The sequence below is a fragment of the Leuciscus leuciscus genome (assembly GCF_965113295.1).
Source record: "Leuciscus leuciscus genome assembly, chromosome: 1".
NCBI lineage: Eukaryota > Metazoa > Chordata > Actinopteri > Cypriniformes > Leuciscidae > Leuciscus > Leuciscus leuciscus.
Window position 1 is genome coordinate 4,895,139 of NC_138725.1, and position 21,307 is coordinate 4,916,445.

At 40.6% G+C, this 21,307-nt stretch overlaps 1 protein-coding gene across 1 annotated transcript in view; it reads right to left on the minus strand.

The window, feature by feature from the left end:
* The window catches only part of LOC309494460 (uncharacterized protein), a 310,444-nt gene that overhangs the window by 178,636 nt on the left and 110,501 nt on the right, over positions 1–21,307 (minus strand). The gene's annotated exons all lie outside the window — the stretch shown is intronic.

Sequence of the window (21,307 nt, forward strand, 5' to 3'; positions counted from 1 at the left end):
TAACTAGAAGTGATTTATTTTTAAGTGAACGAATGTTTAAAAGTGCTAACTTAACCCTCTGGGGACCAAAAACGCGCCCGCGCGTTTTGCTCGTTTTTTTTTTTAGCAATGAAAAATAAACACAAAATGCTCTGTTAATTTTGATCTTTAATTTTCGTGTTATACATCAATCGATCCTGTTCCGTTTCTATTTTTTTTCTGTATACTCACAATACAAATAAAGTGTTTTGCTTTTTGACAAATAAAGAAACTTTAACATGATGCGATTTCTGCCTTCTCTCTGTCAGTAAACTCCCATTTGAAACGCGTTCGAAAATGATCTATAACTCCGCGAAAATTCAGTCAAACAGGCAAACAGACCCACGGGCATAAAGCTTGAGATCGCAGCTTTTAAATGAAGTCATTTATATAAAAAACAAATATTATCAGCTTCTGTAATCTGTATAAAAAGAGAGCGATTCCAGTCGAGCTCATTACGAGCTCATTGACTTTAATTCGTTCACGCCTACTCACGGAGCGCGCTATTCACAAGATAATGTGCTAAGCCATCTATGCAAAACAGGTAAACGCCCCCAAGCAAATGCATTAAACGCTTCAAGTTTCATCATTCAGTCACCTGCGCGTTGGGAAGATGACACGGTACACCGGTGCGGAAGCCCTTCAGTTCGTCCTGGATACTAGCGGCGAAGAGTCCAGATTTTCATCAGAAGAGGAGCGCGACTACTCTGATGACGACCGTTTGTATTTTGAAGTGCGAATTGATCCAGCCGTGGATAGAATTTCGGATGAGTAAGTATTTATTCTTATTTGCATTAGTTGACAAGCTATTCAAAACATGAGCTTACATATTATACTGGGTGGACTTGCCATCCAGAGTATTGAAATTTGATATCTACCTATATTCAACATGATCTAATGAAAGTGCATATCTATACCATGAATTTAATATATCGTACCATTTCAACGTCAAAAATGTTTTTTGTTTTTTTTTTTGTGTACATATGCTACACCCCTTGGTTAGGAAATTTGTATTTGTATGTGTAGCCTAAATGATATGTTTAGATCATTATGTATGAAAGATAGAATTTAGAAATTATTTTAGAAAGGAGGCCTAGTAGGTGTTTAGATTATATTTTGACTATATAAATGCTGCCTCATTATCATTAACGATGCATGCTCGCAAATATCAGTTGTAAATGTGTGTAAATGTGCTGAAATGTGTAAATATACCCAGTTAATGAAGTGCACAAATGTGTTAGGCTAATGTTTGCGGTGTGCCTCTCCGGTAATGGCCCATTGACACGCATATAGGCTTATTGCACGCGTCTAAAATTATTTACATCAGTTATCAGAATCAGAATCAGAAAGAGCTTTATTGCCAAGTATGCTTGCGCATACGAGGAATTTGTCTTGGTGACAGTAGCTTCCAGTACACATACAATACAAGTGACAAGACAAGTGACAAGTAACAGGTATAAATAAAAAAAAAAAAAAATAAATAAAAAGATTATAAATTATAAATATATATAAAGTTATAAGGTGCTATAATGAAATGTCTGAGGGAAGTATTGCACATGTTTGTTCCACAGTAGGGGAACATTTAAGTGTTCATGAGGTAGATGGCCTGGGGAAAGAAACTTTTCCTGTGTCTGGTTGTTTTTGTGCTCGGTGCTCTGTAGCGTCGACCAGACGGTAACAGTTCAAACAGAGAGTGTGCTGGGTGTGACGGGTCCAGAGTGATTTTGCGAGCCCTTTTACTCACTCTGGATGAGTGCAGTACTTTGAGTGTGGGAAGGGTAGTGCCAGTGATTCGCTCAGCAGTCCGAACTATCCGCTGTAGTCTACGGAGGTCGGTTTTGGTAGCAGAGCCGAACCAGACGGTGATGGAAGTGCAGAGGATGGACTGGATGACAGCTGAGTAGAACTGTACGAGCAGCTCCTGTGGCAGGTTGAATTTCCTCAGCTGACGCAGGAAGTACAGTCTCTGTTGGGCTTTCTTCACAATAGAGTCTATGTGAGTGTCCCACTTCAGATCCTGAGAGATGGTGGTGCCCAGGAACCTGAATGACTCTACTGCAGTCACAGTGCTGTCCATGATGGTGAGTGAAGGGAGTGCAGGGGGGTTTCTCCTGAAGTCCACGATCATCTCCACTGTTTTGAGCGTGTTCAGCTCCAGGTTGTTATAACTGCACCAAAGAGCCAGCTGCTCCACCTCCTGTCTGTACGCAGACTCGTCACCGTTCCGGATGAGTCCGATAACAGTAGTGTCGTCTGCAAACTTCAGGAGCTTGACAGAGGTGTCTTTAGAGGTGCAGTCATTTGTGTACAGGGAGAAGAGCAGTGGTGAGAGAACACATCCCTGTGGAGCACCGGTGCTGATGGTGCGGCTGTCGGACGTGATTTTGCCCATTCTGACTAGCTGTTGTCTGTCTGTCAGAAAGCTGGTGATCCATTGACAGATGGAGCTAGGGACAGAGAGCTGGGTCAGTTTGGTCTGGAGCAGTGATGGGACGATGGTGTTGAAGGCAGAACTAAAGTCCACGAACAGAATCCTTGCATAGGTCCCTGGTTTGTCCAGATGTTGTAGGGTGTAATGCAGTCCCATATTGACCACATCATCCACAGACCGGTTTGCTCTGTAGGCAAACTGCAGGGGGTCCAGCAAGGGTCCAGTGATGTCCTTCAGATATGCTAACACCAGTCTTTCGAATGACTTCATGGCCACAGATGTTAAGGCAACAGGTCTGTAGTCATTGAGTCCTGTGATCTTTGGTTTCTTCGGGATTGGGATGATGGTGGAGCGTTTAAAGCAGAAAGGGACTTTGCACTGCTCCAGTGATCTGTTGAAGATCAGTGAGAAGATAGAGGCCAGCTGGTCAGCGCAGGTTTTCAGACAGGCTGGTGAAACACCGTCTGGGCCTGGTGCTTTCCTTCTCTTCTGTTTCCTGAAGATCTGACGCACATTATCCTCACTGATCTGAAGTGCAGGGAGGGAGGGGAGGGGGATGGCTGGAGGTGTTGATGGCTGTGTAGAGAGATGGTCAGGGCGGGTATGGGGTGTCTGATCGGGGGTCTCAAATCTACAGTAAAAGACATTCAGCTCGTTCGCAAGATGCTTGTTGCTGTCGATGCTGGGGGATGGTGTCTTGTAGTTGGTAATGTCTTTCAGGCCTTTCCACACTGATGCAGGGTCGTTGGAGGAAAACTGGTTTTCCAGCTTTTTGGCATAGCTCTTCTTAGCCACTTCAATCTCCTTTGTCAATGTGTTCCTGGCCTGATTATACAAGATCCTATCCCCACTCCTGTAGGCATCTTCTTTGACCTGACGAAGCTGTCTGAGTTTTGGTGTGAACCATGGTTTATCATTGTTGAATGATAAGTAAGTCCTGGTAGGGATGCATAAATCCTCACAGAAACTGATGTATGATGTTACAGTCTCTGTGAGCTCGTCCAGATCGCTGGCAGCAGCTTCAAAAACACTCCAGTCAGTGCATTCAAAACAGGCTTGTAAGACCTGCTCTGTGTCGTTGGTCCATCTCTTTACAGTCCTTATTACTGGCTTAGCAGTTTTAAGTTTTTGCCTGTAAGTTGGTAGAAGATGAACCAGGCAGTGATCGGAAAGTCCTAGAGCTGCTCTGGCGACGGAGCGATATGCATCCTTTGTTGTGGTGTAGCAATGGTCCAAAATATTATTGTCTCTGGTGGGGCATGTAATGTGCTGTTTGAATTTAGGCAGCTCACGTGTGAGTTTTGCCTGATTAAAGTCTCCGAGAATGATAAGAACAGAGTCCGGGTGTTGTTGTTCTGTTTCTGTGATCAGATCAGCCAGCTGTTGCAGCGCCGTACTCACGTGTGCTTGCGGTGGAATGTAAACACTGATGAGAACGAGCGAGGAAAACTCCCGCGGCGAGTAGAACGGCTTACAGTTAAGGAAAAGCACTTCCACATCAGGACAGCACATCTTCCTTAACACAGTTACATCAGTACACCACCTTCTGTTGATGTAAAAGCATGTCCCACCACCGCGCGTTTTACCCGTTGACTCCATATCGCGATCTGCTCTGAACAGCTGAAAGTCCGGTAGATGTAACGCGCTGTCCGGAATGGCTTCGTTCAGCCAGGTTTCCGTGAAACAAAGAGCAGCAGAGTTGGTAAAGTCCTTGTTTTTGAGTGAGAGCAGAAGTAGTTCGTCCATTTTGTTAGGGAGAGAGCGGACATTCGCCAGATGGATGCTAGGCAGCGCCGTTCTGAATCCGCGCTGCCTGAGCTTAACGAGTGTGCCGGCTCGCTTCCCACGCCTGCGCGCCTTATACTGTTTCCACAGTGCAGCGGCGCAACCGACGACAATGTTCCGCAAAACGCCAGAAGAATCAAAAACTGGTTGGTGATCAGTTGGTGTGCACTGCCGAATGTTCAGCAGTTCGTCCCTGGTATAACTGATAGCGTATGACAAACATAAAACAGGACAAACTAACAAAAACAGTGTAACAACTGGAGAGCTCAACACCGAGGCAGCCATCCGCGGCGCCATCTTGGATGTTTCTGGATTATTCATTATAGACTAATGCTACTATAGTTATATTTATGTAATAATATTCTTCAACTTTTTTAAAAGGAATGTAGCTTCATCACTACCTCCGCCTGCAACTCGGAGTGCGCTTAGCAACACAGTCAGAAATCAGAAAGAGTAAGTACATATTTACCTACTATTTTACAGATGTTAGTTACATTTTGTTTATATACTTAGTGATGATACAAATGTAGCCTATATGTGCCTGTGTGGCTTTGCAACAAATGTGTTGTTATATGCACAATATAACAATTATTGATTGGTAATGTTAATATAAAAGAGCTTATATTGTGTTGCTTTATCAGCATTGCTAAATGTCCATCAGTTATGCATGTGCTGGAATAGTACTCTGTAAAATATATGATAAAAATAGTTTTCAACATAAAAGAGCTTATATTGTGTTGCTTTATCAGCATTGCTAAATGTCCATCAGTTATGCATGTGCTGGAATAGTACGCTGTAAAATATATGATAAAAATAGTTTTCAACTTTAAACAAAATTACAATAAAACAGATTGAAAAACAAAACATTTGAATCTCCTCATTCTTTGTTCAGGCTGCCTCACTTGATGGCCCATTAGCACTTGGGGGAGCGTCTATGTCACACCCCTGGTCTGAATCTCATTAATATTGATGACCCATTACCACTCCCACGCATAAACCTCTTCTGACAAAAAAACTGTTTTACAATGTTTAAATCAATGTAGTGTTTTATGTGAACAATTAGGCAGGATGATTTTCACATAATTTTGAAGCTAGAACTCAAAAGGGACAACATCAATTAATCACAGTCTCTATATGATGATATCTAGGTGAAAGAGGTTCTATGTGATGGGATTTATCTGACCTTGGTGACGTGAGACAGCTAGCAGACGGTCGGTTTAGCCAGTCTGTCTGCTTCCTGACCTGAGACCCAGATTGTCATGTTTGAGCTCTAAGACTATGAGCCATATTACTAGAGAGAAGAGCAGCACCATCCCAGGAGGGATGAATACCATCTCTTTTCAACAGGTCAGGTCTGCCCCAAAAACTTTTCCAATTGTTTATGAATTCTATATTATTTTGCGGACACCACTCGGACAGCCAGTGATTGAGTGAGGACAATCTACTAACTATCTCATCACTCCTGCGAACAGGAAGGGGGCCAGAGCAAATTACAGTGCCTGACATCGTACTTGCGAGTTCACACACCTCTTTAATGTTAATTTTTGTGATCTCCGACTGGCGGAGTCGAACATCAGAGGGTTAAAAGCGCTATATAAATAAAGGTGACTTGACTTGACAATCAATATAAACATTTCTCAAACCTCCCTTTACTGTCCATTTGTTGAAAAAACCCAGAACATTCTGTACCATTTCATTGTTTAACTGTTTATCTAAATGTGATGAAGTGCTTGAATGTTTCTAACATGAATGTTCCTCAGCATCATGAATGAATGAAGAATAAACACCAACCTCTTTGTTCTTCAGGATCTTCAGTGTGTTTCATTCTGCAAGGTTCTGGATCACTCATGTTCTCACTGTCCTCTTTAATAAACTCAGTCTTTGCAGATTTCAGCTCTTCCTGATGCTCGTCTTCACTTGTAGCTGATGGGAATTTACAGCATTTATTGTAGAATTACTGTGGGCGGAGCTTCACCGATGATGTGATTGCAGTGGGAAGAGCTTCACTTTTGAAAGAATTCCAGTGTGGGAGGAGCTTCACTGATGATGTGAATGTAGTGGGAGGAGCTTCACTGATGATGTATTCCAGTGTGGGAGGAGCTGATCTACCAAAATAAAAAATATCAATTACTGAGTTTGTTTTTATAATTAATGACACTTCTAAGCGTCTATTTATTTATCGTACAGTAACTGATGCCAATTCATTCTTTATTTTTAATTATTTTTATTACTAATCCTAATATTATTCTGCTTCTTCATTAAAATACAGGTATCTAGAACTATAGAAAAGAATATAATTAATTTAAATTCTTCCAAATATAATGGTAAGAAAAACAGTTAAAATCATAGACAGAAATAAATGAGTAACCAACAAATACTCTCAGTCTGCTGACACCAATGAAATGAGCTTTAAGTGAAAAGTTACAGGAGATCTGAAGACAATAGCATAATAAATGAGGTGAAAACAGGAACTATTGTCATGAAATAAAGAGTGTTTTCAGCAGATCGTCTCTGTTACGTATGGTAACCCTCGTTCCCTGAGTAGGGAACGGAGATGTCTTGTCGGAGGAGTTTCCAACGAATTGGGATCACGCTAGGGAGACCAATTGCCTTCGAGTGAATTAAACCGAGCCAATGAACATTGGCATGCAAGATTTGCATTCCGCGGCCCGCCTACCAGTGCGGGTATAAAGGCGGAAGCAAGCGCATACACAAACACTTTTCGCTGAGGAGCCAAACGGTGTCCAGTCAGCCCGCAGCTCTACAGATGTCTGTCAGCGAGGTGCCTTGAGCCAAAGCCCAGGAGGAGGCAACACTCCTAGTAGAGAATACCCTCAACCTGGGTGGACAAGGCGCGTCCTGGGAATCATAAGCCCGAACGATAGCATCCACTAGCCAATGGGCTAACCTCTGCTTGGAGACAGCCTTCCCCTTCTGCTGGCCTCTGTAACAGACAAGAGCTGATCTGAGGTCCTGAAGCTTTGCGTTCTGTCCACGTAACAACACAGAGCGCAGATGGACAGAGGGGGTCTAGGGCTGGGTCTGCCTCCTCTGGGGGCAGCGGGGTGCGGATTACGAGGCGGATTTAGCCTCCTGGCACCCTTAAGGAATCCGATGATCAGGTCGTGCTTTCCCAATTACTTACCTTCTACTGCATCGTGATGTGCGGCTATTGTGGCAACATACACTTTGAGGGTGGAGGGAGACAGCCTTCGCTCCAACCCATCTTGCAGGAAGGAAAGCACGACTCTAATCGGGCAAGTTCGGGGGTCTTCCCGGCGGGAAGAACAGGTTCCACTTCAATGCATAGAGACGCCTCGTAGAGGGGGCAAAACATGGAAAGCTCAAAAAGCAATCATATCAGGATACTTCATGACTTCCAGAACTAAAATAACTAATTCAAGCAGAATCAGCAGAAAATAAGAAAATGGACAATAACAATGAGATGTTGATAAAATGAGTAAAGAGTTTAATCAATCATTACATAGCAAATACAAACATTAAGTAAAAGTGAATGAGACAGATCTCTCTCTCTTTACTGACTTATAAGAGCCAAAGCATCTCAAGAGAAGAAGAGAAGAAAAGTGTCCAGTTTCAAAGATACATGAAAGTATATCTTGCGTTTGCATGGGAGAGTAGAAGTGGAAGAGAAACTAGATGTTCTAATGAAAAACAATGAAGAACAAGTTAAAAATTAATATCAGAATCACATCTCTCTTAAAAGTGTTATGGCCTTCTTCTCCAGTGTGAATTTTCTGGTGGTCTTTCAGTTCATCTTCTGTAGTAAAGGCCTTCTGCACTGAAACACACAGGTTATGGACAGGTTATGGAGTCAGTCACAGCATATTTTGGTCAATAAACAACCCAAAATGGGTTGTTTTAATCTAGTGTTTTTTAGAGTGTAGTTCATGAATGCTTATTACTTGTACATGAAATGCTTATTTTTTATTAAACAGTATTGTAACTATTAATTTAAAGGTTTTTTTTCCCCAAACTGAATATTTTAAACAGTATTGTAACTATTTTTTGAACTCTTTTCACAAACTGAATTTTTTTTTTTTTTTTTTTTTTTGAAATGCTAATATTTAATGCTGGTTTCACTAATGCCACCAAATGCTCTTAAATGTGAATCTGCAGCAGCTCAAAGTTTATATCTGGTCAGCACTTGTCTTTAAAATGGCAAATTAAATAGTAGAAATATTATCAAAAAAAAAAAAAAGCATTGCATCATTAGCGGTTGAATATTCCAGCCCAGCGTGAATGTCTAAAATGACAAAATCAAGAAAGTTCAACGTCAAACAATTTAAATTAGTTTAAATGTCCTTTTATATTCTTGACCTGAAACAGGTCAGATCTACTTACTGTGATCTCAGACTGAGGATATGTGGTTTCTCCACTGCATGGATCTTCAGGTGTCGCTTCAGTTCACTTTTAAAAGAGAAACTCTTTCCACACTGATCACAAGTGTGCGGCTTCTCTCCAGTGTGGATCCTCTCATGTGATCTCAGATGCTCTGATCGACTGAATCTCTTGTCACAGTGTGAACACTTGTATGGTTTTTCTCTAGTGTGGATCCTCTCATGTCGCTTCAGTTCACTTTTAAAAGAGAAACTCTGTCCACACTGATCACAAGTGTGCGGCTTCTCTCCAGTGTGGAACATCTCATGTGATCTCAGATGCTCTGATCGGCTGAATCTCTTGTCACAGTGTGAACACTTGTAAGGTTTTTCTCTAGTGTGGATCATCTCATGTCTTTTCAGTTGTTCTGATCGACTGAATCTCTTGTCACAGTGTGAACACATGTAAGGCTTCTCTCCATTGTGGATCCTCTCATGTCTTTTCAGATGTGATGACTGACTGAATCTCTTGTCACAGTGTGAACACTTGTAAGGTTTTTCTCCAGTGTGAATTCTCCGGTGCTCTTTTAACTTGCTTGGTTCAGTGAAAGTCTTCTCACACTCAAAGCACATGTACTCTCTCACTCCAGTGTGAGTTTTCTCATGTTTATGTAAATATTGCTGCAGTGAAAAACTCTTTCCACACACAGAACATGAATGCGGCTTCTCCTTCGTATGAACTGCCAGGTGTGACTTCAGGTTTGATACACAGAGAAATGTTTTGCCGCACTGATCACATGTGAACGGCTTCTCTCCGGTGTGGATCCTCATGTGAACATTAAGGTTTGCTGATTGCCTGAAACTCTTCCCACACTGATCACATGAGAACGGCTTCTCTCCGGTGTGGATTCTCATGTGAGCATCAAAACTTCGTTTGGTTGTAAAGCTCTTTCCACACTGATCACATGTGAACGGCTTCTCTCCAGTGTGGATTCTCTTGTGAACATCAAGATTATATTCGTATGTGAAACTCTTTCCACACTGATGACATGTGAACGGCTTTTCTCCGGTGTGGATCCTCATGTGAACATTAAGGTTTGCTGATTGCCTGAAACTCTTTCTGCATTGATCACATGTGAACGGCTTCCATCCATTTGGTGTGGATCATCATGTGACGCTCAAAACTTTGTTTGCTTGTGAAACTCTTTCCACACTGAGTGCAGGTGAAAGATTTCTTGGCTCTTCTTTTCTTTAAAAATGTCTTTTTAGTCGTTGAGCGACTCAAAGGTTTTTCTCCAGGTTTGACATGATGTTCCTCCTTCACTTCACTCAGTTCTTCAGTCTCCTCCTTCACTTCACCCGGTTCTTCAGTCTCCTCCTTCACTTCACTCAGTTCTTCTCTCTCCTCCTTCACTTCACTCAGTTCTTCACTCTCCTCCTTCACTTGGCAAGGCAAGGCAAGTTTATTTATATAGCACATTTCATACACAATGGCAATTCAAAGTGCTTTACATAGAAGAAATTAAAATAATAAAAGAAATAAGAATAATTAAAACAGTTTAGAAAAATAAAATAAAATACAGTACAGTACAAACAGTCGGACGAACAGTGGCACAGTGCTCATTCAGTAAATGCTAAACAGATGTGTTTTGAGTCTGGATTTGAATGTGACTACTGTAGGAGCACGTCTGATCTCCTCTGGAAGCTGGTTCCAGCTGCGGCTGGCATAATAGCTAAAAGCAGATTCGCCATGCTTAGAGTGAACCCTTGGTATTTCTAGCTGATATGATCCTAATGATCTGAGTGATCTGTTGGGTTTATATTCAGTGAGCATATCTGCAATGTATTGAGGTCCTAGGCCATTGAATGATTTATATACCAGTAATAATACTTTAAAATCAATCCTAAATTTAACTGGGAGCCAGTGTAAAGACCTGAGGACTGGTGTGATATGCTCATATTTTCTGGTTCTGCTCAGAATCCTGGCAGCAGCGTTCTGTATGAGCTGCAACTGTCTTATGGTCTTTTTGGGAAGGCCAGTGAGGAGTCCATTACAGTAATCCACCCTGCTGGTGATGAAAGCATGCACAAGTTTCTCTAAGTCTTGTCTGGAAACAAAGCATCTAATTCTTGCAATATTTTTCAGATGATAGTATGCTGATTTAGTTATTGCTTTGACATGACTACTGAAACTAAGGTCTGACTCTAGTGTCACACCAAGATTCCTGACTTGATTTTTAGTTGTTTGACCCCTAGAGTGAAGGTATGCGTTCACCTTGAGAACTTCATCTTTGTTTCCAAACGCAATGACTTCAGTTTTGTCTTTGTTTAATTGAAGAAAGTTTTGACACATCCAACTGTTTACTTCATCAATGCATTGGCACAGGGAGTCAATGGGGCTGTAGTCGTTAGGCGATAGGGCTAAGTAAATCTGTGTGTCGTCTGCATAGCTGTGGTAAGAGATTTGGTTCTTTCTCATTATTTGGCTCATTGGGAGCATATACAGGTTGAACAGGAGTGGTGCAAGAATTGAGCCTTGAGGGACTCCGCATGTCATGGATGTCCACTCAGACTTATGGTCTCCTATACTCACATAATAACCTCTCCCATCTAAGTATGACCTGAACCATTTTAGGACTATCCCAGAAAGCCCCACCCAGTTTTCCAGCCTGTCCAGAAGTATGTTATGATCGACAGTGTCAAATGCAGCACTGAGGTCGAGTAGCACCAGCACTGATAATTTGCCTGAATCAGTATTTAAGCGAATATCGTTTATTATCTTTATGAGCGCTGTCTCTGTGCTGTGGTGCGGTCGGAAACCAGATTGAAAATGGTCAAAGGATCCATTCAAGCTCAAGAATTTGTTCAGCTGATTGAAGACAACTTTTTCAATGATCTTGCCTATGAAAGGAAGATTTGAGATCAGTCTGTAGTTGCTTAATATGGTCTTATCCAGATTGCTCTTTTTCAGGAGGGGCTTGACAACTGCAGTTTTCAGGGAGTTTGGAAAGCTCCCAGAGAGAAGTGAAGCATTTACCACTTCTAGAAGATCTGCTTCTAAACTGTTTAACACACTTTTGAAAAAAGATGTGGGAAGTGTGTCAAGAGCGCAGGTTGATGTTTTAAGGTGCTGTACGGTTTCTTCCAAAATGTTGCCATTAATTTCTTTGAAATCAGACATAGTAACTACTTTCTCAGGTGGTCTGGTCTGTCTGACCCCAGTGCAACTCAAGGATGTGCTGATCACCTTTCTGATATTATTGATTTTCTCAGAGAAGAAAGAAGCAAACTCACTGCACTTGTTGTCTGAGAGCATTTCACTGGGAATCTGGCTTGGGGGGTTTGTCAGTCTCTCTACAGTAGCAAAAAGAGTGCGTGTGTTGTTTAAATTGCTGTTTATAATATTTGAGAAGAAAGTCTGTCTAGCTTTGCCTAGTTCCATATTGAAAGCATGAAGGCTGTCTTTGTAGATGTTATAATGGACTACAAGTTTTGTCTTCCGCCACATGCGCTCTGCTTTTCTGCATTGTCTTTTCATATTTTGCACTGCTGTTGAGTTTCTCCAAGGTGCTTTTTGTCTGCCACTCTTCTTCCTGACTTTCACAGGAGCAATATCATCAATTACACCTTTAATTTTTGAGTTAAAAGAATCAAGGAGAAAATCAACAGAGTCTGCAGATATGCTTGGTGTTAAGGATATAGCCTTCATAAATAGGACACTAGTGTTCTCATTTAAGCATCTCTTCTTGACAGACACAGATCTAGCTTCAGTGGCAGGAGAGATCAATATATCAAAGAAAATACAGAAATGATCAGACAGTGCTACATCCTTAATAACAATCAATGAAATGTTTAGACCCTTACTGATAAGTAAATCTAGAGTGTGTCCACGATTGTGTGTGGGTCCATGTACATGCTGAGTCAGATCAAAAGTTTTTAAAACAGTTTTGATTTCTTTTGCCATATTGTTTTCTGCATTATCTATATGGATGTTAAAATCTCCAGCAATGGCAAAACAGTCAAACTCTGAGGTAATTGTTGATAACAGTTCTGTAAAGTCCTCAGCAAAGGCTGGAGAGTATTTTGGAGGCCTGTAAATAATGATGAGTAAAATGCGTGGAGCACCTTTTAACACAATACCCAGATATTCGAAAGAAGGGTAATTCCCAAATGATATTTGCTTACATTGATAGATATCTTTAAAAAGAGCAGCTAGACCCCCACCTCTCTTAACAGCTCTGCAGACACTCATAAAAGTAAAGTTAGGAGGGGCTGCTTCATTGAGGACTGTTGCACTGTAGCTGTCTGCTAGCCAGGTTTCATTTAGAAGCATAAAATCTAGGTTGTTTGTGGTTATTAAGTCGTTAACTAGAAGTGATTTATTTTTAAGTGAACGAATGTTTAAAAGTGCTAACTTAACCCTCTGGGGACCAAAAACGCGCCCGCGCGTTTTGCTCGTTTTTTTTTTTAGCAATGAAAAATAAACACAAAATGCTCTGTTAATTTTGATCTTTAATTTTCGTGTTATACATCAATCGATCCTGTTCCGTTTCTATTTTTTTTCTGTATACTCACAATACAAATAAAGTGTTTTGCTTTTTGACAAATAAAGAAACTTTAACATGATGCGATTTCTGCCTTCTCTCTGTCAGTAAACTCCCATTTGAAACGCGTTCGAAAATGATCTATAACTCCGCGAAAATTCAGTCAAACAGGCAAACAGACCCACGGGCATAAAGCTTGAGATCGCAGCTTTTAAATGAAGTCATTTATATAAAAAACAAATATTATCAGCTTCTGTAATCTGTATAAAAAGAGAGCGATTCCAGTCGAGCTCATTACGAGCTCATTGACTTTAATTCGTTCACGCCTACTCACGGAGCGCGCTATTCACAAGATAATGTGCTAAGCCATCTATGCAAAACAGGTAAACGCCCCCAAGCAAATGCATTAAACGCTTCAAGTTTCATCATTCAGTCACCTGCGCGTTGGGAAGATGACACGGTACACCGGTGCGGAAGCCCTTCAGTTCGTCCTGGATACTAGCGGCGAAGAGTCCAGATTTTCATCAGAAGAGGAGCGCGACTACTCTGATGACGACCGTTTGTATTTTGAAGTGCGAATTGATCCAGCCGTGGATAGAATTTCGGATGAGTAAGTATTTATTCTTATTTGCATTAGTTGACAAGCTATTCAAAACATGAGCTTACATATTATACTGGGTGGACTTGCCATCCAGAGTATTGAAATTTGATATCTACCTATATTCAACATGATCTAATGAAAGTGCATATCTATACCATGAATTTAATATATCGTACCATTTCAACGTCAAAAATGTTTTTTTTTTTTTTTTTTGTGTACATATGCTACACCCCTTGGTTAGGAAATTTGTATTTGTATGTGTAGCCTAAATGATATGTTTAGATCATTATGTATGAAAGATAGAATTTAGAAATTATTTTAGAAAGGAGGCCTAGTAGGTGTTTAGATTATATTTTGACTATATAAATGCTGCCTCATTATCATTAACGATGCATGCTCGCAAATATCAGTTGTAAATGTGTGTAAATGTGCTGAAATGTGTAAATATACCCAGTTAATGAAGTGCACAAATGTGTTAGGCTAATGTTTGCGGTGTGCCTCTCCGGTAATGGCCCATTGACACGCATATAGGCTTATTGCACGCGTCTAAAATTATTTACATCAGTTATTCATTATAGACTAATGCTACTATAGTTATATTTATGTAATAATATTCTTCAACTTTTTTAAAAGGAATGTAGCTTCATCACTACCTCCGCCTGCAACTCGGAGTGCGCTTAGCAACACAGTCAGAAATCAGAAAGAGTAAGTACATATTTACCTACTATTTTACAGATGTTAGTTACATTTTGTTTATATACTTAGTGATGATACAAATGTAGCCTATATGTGCCTGTGTGGCTTTGCAACAAATGTGTTGTTATATGCACAATATAACAATTATTGATTGGTAATGTTAATATAAAAGAGCTTATATTGTGTTGCTTTATCAGCATTGCTAAATGTCCATCAGTTATGCATGTGCTGGAATAGTACTCTGTAAAATATATGATAAAAATAGTTTTCAACATAAAAGAGCTTATATTGTGTTGCTTTATCAGCATTGCTAAATGTCCATCAGTTATGCATGTGCTGGAATAGTACTCTGTAAAATATATGATAAAAATAGTTTTCAACTTTAAACAAAATTACAATAAAACAGATTGAAAAACAAAACATTTGAATCTCCTCATTCTTTGTTCAGGCTGCCTCACTTGATGGCCCATTAGCACTTGGGGGAGCGTCTATGTCACACCCCTGGTCTGAATCTCATTAATATTGATGACCCATTACCACTCCCACGCATAAACCTCTTCTGACAAAAAAACTGTTTTACAATGTTTAAATCAATGTAGTGTTTTATGTGAACAATTAGGCAGGATGATTTTCACATAATTTTGAAGCTAGAACTCAAAAGGGACAACATCAATTAATCACAGTCTCTATATGATGATATCTAGGTGAAAGAGGTTCTATGTGATGGGATTTATCTGACCTTGGTGACGTGAGACAGCTAGCAGACGGTCGGTTTAGCCAGTCTGTCTGCTTCCTGACCTGAGACCCAGATTGTCATGTTTGAGCTCTAAGACTATGAGCCATATTACTAGAGAGAAGAGCAGCACCATCCCAGGAGGGATGAATACCATCTCTTTTCAACAGGTCAGGTCTGCCCCAAAAACTTTTCCAATTGTTTATGAATTCTATATTATTTTGCGGACACCACTCGGACAGCCAGTGATTGAGTGAGGACAATCTACTAACTATCTCATCACTCCTGCGAACAGGAAGGGGGCCAGAGCAAATTACAGTGCCTGACATCGTACTTGCGAGTTCACACACCTCTTTAATGTTAATTTTTGTGATCTCCGACTGGCGGAGTCGAACATCAGAGGGTTAAAAGCGCTATATAAATAAAGGTGACTTGACTTGACAATCAATATAAACATTTCTCAAACCTCCCTTTACTGTCCATTTGTTGAAAAAAACCAGAACATTCTGTACCATTTCATTGTTTAACTGTTTATCTAAATGTGATGAAGTGCTTGAATGTTTCTAACATGAATGTTCCTCAGCATCATGAATGAATGAAGAATAAACACCAACCTCTTTGTTCTTCAGGATCTTCAGTGTGTTTCATTCTGCAAGGTTCTGGATCACTCATGTTCTCACTGTCCTCTTTAATAAACTCAGTCTTTGCAGATTTCAGCTCTTCCTGATGCTCGTCTTCACTTGTAGCTGATGGGAATTTACAGCATTTATTGTAGAATTACTGTGGGCGGAGCTTCACCGATGATGTGATTGCAGTGGGAAGAGCTTCACTTTTGAAAGAATTCCAGTGTGGGAGGAGCTTCACTGATGATGTGAATGTAGTGGGAGGAGCTTCACTGATGATGTATTCCAGTGTGGGAGGAGCTGATCTACCAAAATAAAAAATATCAATTACTGAGTTTGTTTTTATAATTAATGACACTTCTAAGCGTCTATTTATTTATCGTACAGTAACTGATGCCAATTCATTCTTTATTTTTAATTATTTTTATTACTAATCCTAATATTATTCTGCTTCTTCATTAAAATACAGGTATCTAGAACTATAGAAAAGAATATAATTAATTTAAATTCTTCCAAATATAATGGTAAGAAAAACAGTTAAAATCATAGACAGAAATAAATGAGTAACCAACAAATACTCTCAGTCTGCTGACACCAATGAAATGAGCTTTAAGTGAAAAGTTACAGGAGATCTGAAGACAATAGCATAATAAATGAGGTGAAAACAGGAACTATTGTCATGAAATAAAGAGTGTTTTCAGCAGATCGTCTCTGTTACGTATGGTAACCCTCGTTCCCTGAGTAGGGAACGGAGATGTCTTGTCGGAGGAGTTTCCAACGAATTGGGATCACGCTAGGGAGACCAATTGCCTTCGAGTGAATTAAACCGAGCCAATGAACATTGGCATGCAAGATTTGCATTCCGCGGCCCGCCTACCAGTGCGGGTATAAAGGCGGAAGCAAGCGCATACACAAACACTTTTCGCTGAGGAGCCAAACGGTGTCCAGTCAGCCCGCAGCTCTACAGATGTCTGTCAGCGAGGTGCCTTGAGCCAAAGCCCAGGAGGAGGCAACACTCCTAGTAGAGAATACCCTCAACCTGGGTGGACAAGGCGCGTCCTGGGAATCATAAGCCCGAACGATAGCATCCACTAGCCAATGGGCTAACCTCTGCTTGGAGACAGCCTTCCCCTTCTGCTGGCCTCTGTAACAGACAAGAGCTGATCTGAGGTCCTGAAGCTTTGCGTTCTGTCCACGTAACAACACAGAGCGCAGATGGACAGAGGGGGTCTAGGGCTGGGTCTGCCTCCTCTGGGGGCAGCGGGGTGCGGATTACGAGGCGGATTTAGCCTCCTGGCACCCTTAAGGAATCCGATGAGCAGGTCGTGCTTTCCCAATTACTTACCTTCTACTGCATCGTGATGTGCGGCTATTGTGGCAACATACACTTTGAGGGTGGAGGGAGACAGCCTTCGCTCCAACCCATCTTGCAGGAAGGAAAGCACGACTCTAATCGGGCAAGTTCGGGGGTCTTCCCGGCGGGAAGAACAGGTTCCACTTCAATGCATAGAGACGCCTCGTAGAGGGGGCAAAACATGGAAAGCTCAAAAAGCAATCATATCAGGATACTTCATGACTTCCAGAACTAAAATAACTAATTCAAGCAGAATCAGCAGAAAATAAGAAAATGGACAATAACAATGAGATGTTGATAAAATGAGTAAAGAGTTTAATCAATCATTACATAGCAAATACAAACATTAAGTAAAAGTGAATGAGACAGATCTCTCTCTCTTTACTGACTTATAAGAGCCAAAGCATCTCAAGAGAAGAAGAGAAGAAAAGTGTCCAGTTTCAAAGATACATGAAAGTATATCTTGCGTTTGCATGGGAGAGTAGAAGTGGAAGAGAAACTAGATGTTCTAATGAAAAACAATGAAGAACAAGTTAAAAATTAATATCAGAATCACATCTCTCTTAAAAGTGTTATGGCCTTCTTCTCCAGTGTGAATTTTCTGGTGGTCTTTCAGTTCATCTTCTGTAGTAAAGGCCTTCTGCACTGAAACACACAGGTTATGGACAGGTTATGGAGTCAGTCACAGCATATTTTGGTCAATAAACAACCCAAAATGGGTTGTTTTAATCTAGTGTTTTTTAGAGTGTAGTTCATGAATGCTTATTACTTGTACATGAAATGCTTATTTTTTATTAAACAGTATTGTAACTATTAATTTAAAGGTTTTTTTTCCCCAAACTGAATATTTTAAACAGTATTGTAACTATTTTTTGAACTCTTTTCACAAACTGAATTTTTTTTTTTTTTTTTTTTTTTGAAATGCTAATATTTAATGCTGGTTTCACTAATGCCACCAAATGCTCTTAAATGTGAATCTGCAGCAGCTCAAAGTTTATATCTGGTCAGCACTTGTCTTTAAAATGGCAAATTAAATAGTAGAAATATTATCAAAAAAAAAAAAAAGCATTGCATCATTAGCGGTTGAATATTCCAGCCCAGCGTGAATGTCTAAAATGACAAAATCAAGAAAGTTCAACGTCAAACAATTTAAATTAGTTTAAATGTCCTTTTATATTCTTGACCTGAAACAGGTCAGATCTACTTACTGTGATCTCAGACTGAGGATATGTGGTTTCTCCACTGCATGGATCTTCAGGTGTCGCTTCAGTTCACTTTTAAAAGAGAAACTCTTTCCACACTGATCACAAGTGTGCGGCTTCTCTCCAGTGTGGATCCTCTCATGTGATCTCAGATGCTCTGATCGACTGAATCTCTTGTCACAGTGTGAACACTTGTATGGTTTTTCTCTAGTGTGGATCCTCTCATGTCGCTTCAGTTCACTTTTAAAAGAGAAACTCTGTCCACACTGATCACAAGTGTGCGGCTTCTCTCCAGTGTGGAACATCTCATGTGATCTCAGATGCTCTGATCGGCTGAATCTCTTGTCACAGTGTGAACACTTGTAAGGTTTTTCTCTAGTGTGGATCATCTCATGTCTTTTCAGTTGTTCTGATCGACTGAATCTCTTGTCACAGTGTGAACACATGTAAGGCTTCTCTCCATTGTGGATCCTCTCATGTCTTTTCAGATGTGATGACTGACTGAATCTCTTGTCACAGTGTGAACACTTGTAAGGTTTTTCTCCAGTGTGAATTCTCCGGTGCTCTTTTAACTTGCTTGGTTCAGTGAAAGTCTTCTCACACTCAAAGCACATGTACTCTCTCACTCCAGTGTGAGTTTTCTCATGTTTATGTAAATATTGCTGCAGTGAAAAACTCTTTCCACACACAGAACATGAATGCGGCTTCTCCTTCGTATGAACTGCCAGGTGTGACTTCAGGTTTGATACACAGAGAAATGTTTTGCCGCACTGATCACATGTGAACGGCTTCTCTCCGGTGTGGATCCTCATGTGAACATTAAGGTTTGCTGATTGCCTGAAACTCTTCCCACACTGATCACATGAGAACGGCTTCTCTCCGGTGTGGATTCTCATGTGAGCATCAAAACTTCGTTTGGTTGTAAAGCTCTTTCCACACTGATCACATGTGAACGGCTTCTCTCCAGTGTGGATTCTCTTGTGAACATCAAGATTATATTCGTATGTGAAACTCTTTCCACACTGATGACATGTGAACGGCTTTTCTCCGGTGTGGATCCTCATGTGAACATTAAGGTTTGCTGATTGCCTGAAACTCTTTCTGCATTGATCACATGTGAACGGCTTCCATCCATTTGGTGTGGATCATCATGTGACGCTCAAAACTTTGTTTGCTTGTGAAACTCTTTCCACACTGAGTGCAGGTGAAAGATTTCTTGGCTCTTCTTTTCTTTAAAAATGTCTTTTTAGTCGTTGAGCGACTCAAAGGTTTTTCTCCAGGTTTGACATGATGTTCCTCCTTCACTTCACTCAGTTCTTCAGTCTCCTCCTTCACTTCACCCGGTTCTTCAGTCTCCTCCTTCACTTCACTCAGTTCTTCTCTCTCCTCCTTCACTTCACTCAGTTCTTCACTCTCCTCCTTCACTTGGCAAGGCAAGGCAAGTTTATTTATATAGCACATTTCATACACAATGGCAATTCAAAGTGCTTTACATAGAAGAAATTAAAATAATAAAAGAAATAAGAATAATTAAAACAGTTTAGAAAAATAAAATAAAATACAGTACAGTACAAACAGTCGGACGAACAGTGGCACAGTGCTCATTCAGTAAATGCTAAACAGATGTGTTTTGAGTCTGGATTTGAATGTGACTACTGTAGGAGCACGTCTGATCTCCTCTGGAAGCTGGTTCCAGCTGCGGCTGGCATAATAGCTAAAAGCAGATTCGCCATGCTTAGAGTGAACCCTTGGTATTTCTAGCTGATATGATCCTAATGATCTGAGTGATCTGTTGGGTTTATATTCAGTGAGCATATCTGCAATGTATTGAGGTCCTAGGCAATTGAATGATTTATATACCAGTAATAATACTTTAAAATCAATCCTAAATTTAACTGGGAGCCAGTGTAAAGACCTGAGGACTGGTGTGATATGCTCATATTTTCTGGTTCTGCTCAGAATCCTGGCAGCAGCGTTCTGTATGAGCTGCAACTGTCTTATGGTCTTTTTGGGAAGGCCAGTGAGGAGTCCATTACAGTAATCCACCCTGCTGGTGATGAAAGCATGCACAAGTTTCTCTAAGTCTTGTCTGGAAACAAAGCATCTAATTCTTGCAATATTTTTCAGATGATAGTATGCTGATTTAGTTATTGCTTTGACATGACTACTGAAACTAAGGTCTGACTCTAGTGTCACACCAAGATTCCTGACTTGATTTTTAGTTGTTTGACCCCTATAGTGAAGGTATGCGTTCACCTTGAGAACTTCATCTTTGTTTCCAAACGCAATGACTTCAGTTTTGTCTTTGTTTAATTGAAGAAAGTTTTGACACATCCAACTGTTTACTTCATCAATGCATTGGCACAGGGAGTCAATGGGGCTGTAGTCGTTAGGCGATAGGGCTAAGTAAATCTGTGTGTCGTCTGCATAGCTGTGGTAAGAGATTTGGTTCTTTCTCATTATTTGGCTCATTGGGAGCATATACAGGTTGAACAGGAGTGGTGCAAGAATTGAGCCTTGAGGGACTCCGCATGTCATGGATGTCCACTCAGACTTATGGTCTCCTATACTCACATAATAACCTCTCCCATCTAAGTATGACCTGAACCATTTTAGGACTATCCCAGAAAGCCCCACCCAGTTTTCCAGCCTGTCCAGAAGTATGTTATGATCGACAGTGTCAAATGCAGCACTGAGGTCGAGTAGCACCAGCACTGATAATTTGCCTGAATCAGTATTTAAGCGAATATCGTTTATTATCTTTATGAGCGCTGTCTCTGTGCTGTGGTGCGGTCGGAAACCAGATTGAAAATGGTCAAAGGATCCATTCAAGCTCAAGAATTTGTTCAGCTGATTGAAGACAACTTTTTCAATGATCTTGCCTATGAAAGGAAGATTTGAGATCGGTCTGTAGTTGCTTAATATGGTCTTATCCAGATTGCTCTTTTTCAGGAGGGGCTTGACAACTGCAGTTTTCAGGGAG